Source organism: Mastomys coucha, unplaced genomic scaffold (genome assembly GCF_008632895.1).
Source record: "Mastomys coucha isolate ucsf_1 unplaced genomic scaffold, UCSF_Mcou_1 pScaffold23, whole genome shotgun sequence".
In the NCBI taxonomy this organism is placed as follows: Eukaryota; Metazoa; Chordata; class Mammalia; order Rodentia; family Muridae; genus Mastomys; species Mastomys coucha.
Window position 1 is genome coordinate 37,952,211 of NW_022196906.1, and position 3,712 is coordinate 37,955,922.

The window sequence follows — 3,712 nt, forward strand, 5'->3', positions numbered from 1 at the left end:
CACTCCCTCCCTCTCCCTCTCCCTCCCCCTGTCTTTCTCACACACACACACTCTCCCTCCTCCCTCTCTCTCCCTCCCTCTCTCTCCCTCCATCTCCCCTCTCTCACACTCTCTCTCTCCCGCCCTTCCTCCTTCCCTTCTTCCCTCCCTCCCCACCCTCTCACACACACATATATATACACACATACTGGAAAACGGGGCCAGGGATGTTTAGTGGGTAGAGTACTCACCTAACCTGCACAAAGCCCCAGCTTGATCCCCAGCCCTAGTAAACAGGACATGATGTTCATACCTATAACCTCAGTTCTCAGGAGGGAGAGGCAGGGGTCATCTGCAATGACACACAGAGTGTGTAGCTAGCCTGATACACTCGACCCTGCCTCAAAAAACAAACAGCAAAAAAGTCGGCTAGCCTTACTTTAGTGTGCTAGCTGATGTACACTGACTAGGAAACTCTCCGAACATCCAAGGTTGAGAAAATGCAAAATGGCATATTATATCATTTTTCTTCATTTTTATACAAAAGTGACATATACGTGTGCAGTGTTTAATTTCAATTGTCACCATGATTGGATTAAAAGCCCATGGGGTATTCATGAGGCTGGTTTTTGTACAAGCCTATGAGGACTCTTGAAGAGAGCATTAACCAGGAGGGAAAACCCACCCTAAACACAGGGGGCATCAGCTCCCCAGAGGGAGGGGGAGCTGGATGCAAACACTCCCTGCTCCCTGGTGTGCTGGGAAGTCCCCTGCAACCCTGGAGTCACCTGCCACCCTGCCTTCTCAACCATCCTTAAACTAAGCCAAATGTGCTTCTTCTTTCAAATCACTTTTATTGGGTATTTGATCACCACAACAAGAACAGTAAGGAATACAACACTGTTATTAAACTCTCTATGCCAAAGCTCTAGACAGAATGCAACTTCAATTATTAACAGTTTAAATTCCACAGAAGAGATGGAGGTGGGCCAAAGGCACACAAGCTGTGCGAGCCTGCAGAGTTGCCATCCACACAGAAGTCATAAAGAAGAACTTGTGGAACCCTCCTCAGCTCCACCCTTCCCCGTGTCACAGAGCCTGGTGTAACCAGAAGCCTCCCCAGCCCCGACAGTTCTGTCCATTGGTCTCAACACAGCATTTGGAAGGCAGGTGGCACCCATGTGGCTGCGGTGTGGCTCTGTGCGGTGTGACCAACCAGGAGAGATGGAGAAGGCCCTGGCCGTGTCCTGGGAGTCTGGGTATCCAGGCCATCCATAAGTCTGTCCTCCTTCAGTTCTTGATTGCTGAAAGTTCCAGGTCAGTCTGGGAACAAAAGAGCTAATGGGAAGATAGAGAACAGAGAGAAGTCAAGAGACATCCCCTCTCTTCTCCCCAGTCCTCCACATGTCAAGCAATCTTACATACAGACTAGCCCTGCCCTCAGAAGGGCCCACAAGGCATTGTGATCTCCATTCTTCACCACCGAGAAGTCTGAGGCCTGGGCTAGAGAGATGGCTCAGTGGCTAAGAGCTCTGACTGCTCTTCCAGAGGTCCTGAGTTCAATTCCTGACAACCACATGGTGGCTCACAACTATCCGTAATGGGATCCGATGCCTGCTTCTGGTGTCTGAAGAGAAAAGTCTGAGGCCCACAGTGGCCCAGCAGCAGGACCTAGGACCTGACCTCGCTCCCTAAGCCCACAGCCCATGCCTTTCCGCTTACCCCCGGCTGAGGTACCAGGATCCTAAGTGGGAACTACATGAGCCCCCAGCCTTTCCCTGCCCCACTTCCTAGGGTCTGTGACCGTGGGGTCCTTGGGACAAAAGGTCCACTATCAGCTCCTGAGTGGCCATCCCGAACATTACTACCCACCAACAAAGCTCTCATACTCTGCATGTCCCCATCACTTAGGTCACAGACCAGATCACACAATCCATCTTGGAAGGAGATAAGCACAGGACTCAGGCAGCATAGAGGATGCACCTTTCCCCTCTATATACCATGGCTCCTTGTGCACTCCCTAGAGTACCAGGGCCCCATCAGAGAGCCCGGGCATCTCATGGTCCCTAGGACAGCCAGCAGACTCAAAACCTGGAGGCTGCCCCTCCCCCAGCCCCAGGAGACACATTCACTACCCATACCCCAAGAGGACCCAGGCTATAAGTGTCCCAGCCTGGCCCCTGTTTCTAGTTTTGGGTCACCAGATGGATAGACCAATGACGAACAGCCAGCCCTCCTCCATCCTTTCTCCCCACACCTCCCAGGGCCTGTCTCTGGGATCTAGAAAACTTTCTGGAAATTCTGGGGAGACTCCTGGCACAAAGATGCTGAGGAATCAAAGACAGACCAGAAAAGTCTGGGAGCAACAGGGACAGAGGCAGAAGACGCTGCCTGCCTGTGTCACCCATCCCTCGCTGTCACTGAACATGTCAAGTCTCACTCACCAAGCTCCCGAAGCCTTCCAGCTCCAAGACCTGGTTCACTGTCACCCTCTCCTCCCAGTTCCTGGGCCCACGGCAGGTGAGGGGGCCTCTTATCTTCCCAGAACTGCCAAGCCTCACCTTGGGGTGGCTCACCTAAAGCACAGGCCTCTGCCCAATCCAGTCTCCTTGAGGCTTCTTCCCAACAATACCACAGGTTAGCCAAGGACCTATTGGAGTTCTAGGAGGGAGATACGTGTCTCTGTACCTGTATATGTGTGCACTTGTGAAAGTCTGTGGATGCATGTGAGAGCATGCGTACACATTTTCCTGTGTGTGTGTGTGTGTATGTGTGTGTGTGTGTGTGTGTGTGTGTGTGTGTGTGTGTAGGGGTGTGTTTGTGATCGAGTGTAAGTACGTGTGTCTGTATAAGCATGTTCATGAATAAATATATGTGGTGGACCTAATTAGATTTTCCCTCCTAGGTGTTAGTCTTCTCTCCATGCCAGCCAAAACAGGATAAAGTTGCCCAGGAGCCTTCTGGAACTGAGTACAGAGCAGCCCCCAGGGATGGACAGAGCATTGCTCAGCTCCCACCTTCTCTGCATCAGGCCCAGGATGTCCAACCCACTTTGCTAGGGCTAGGGGCTCCCCTAGGCCTGCCTCAGCTCCTTTCGTCCCTGACCTGGACTAGATTCTGACCTCAAGACTACCCCGTCCTTCTCCAAGTATCTCAGTGCCTCTCTTGGGTTCAGGTCTATAGAGAAAGCTCCTCGATGCCAGCCACCTTGGCTACTTCCATCCTGCTGATGCCAGCCACCCTGGCTACTTCCATCCTGTGACACTGCTCAGCTTTTCTACCTGAAGCTTGGAGTCTCCACTGCTGCCCTGCAGTCATTAACCGCAGGGACCACGAAACACTTACATCCTCGAGTGCCAGGACAGCCACCAAGAGTCAAGCATTTCAAGCAAAGCAGAGGCTGTGAACTGCCCTCTGCTTCTTTGCAGAGCCAGGAGCAGCTGCAGAGAGCAGAGGACACTCACCTGCCAGCTCACAGGCTGTTCGGCTTGTTTCTCTGTTGCTGCAGAAATCGCTAACCAAAAGCAAGCTGCAGAGGGAAGGGTTTATTTCCAAATGATACACTTCCAAATGATACTCCATCACAGAGGGAAAGCTGAGACAGAACTGGAGTAAAGACCTGGAGCAACGATGTCTATTGGCTTTCTCCTCGCTCGACTTGATGGGCTACTTTTCTTCCTTCCTTCCTTCCTTCCTTCCTTCCTTCCTTCCTTCCTTCCTTCCTTCCTTCCTT

At 52.0% G+C, this 3,712-nt stretch overlaps 1 long non-coding RNA gene across 2 annotated transcripts; it reads left to right on the forward strand.

Moving 5' to 3' along the window:
• Window positions 1–1,104: 1,104 nt before the first annotated feature.
• On the forward strand, window positions 1,105–3,610 carry LOC116073130. 2 transcript variants are annotated; one of them, XR_004111680.1, is made up of 3 exons: window positions 1,105–1,296; window positions 2,244–2,499; window positions 2,885–3,610. It is a non-coding gene; the product is annotated as an uncharacterized LOC116073130 (long non-coding RNA). The 2 variants fall into 2 exon arrangements; XR_004111681.1 differs by lacking the exon at window positions 2,244–2,499.
• The last annotated feature ends 102 nt before the right edge of the window (window positions 3,611–3,712 follow it).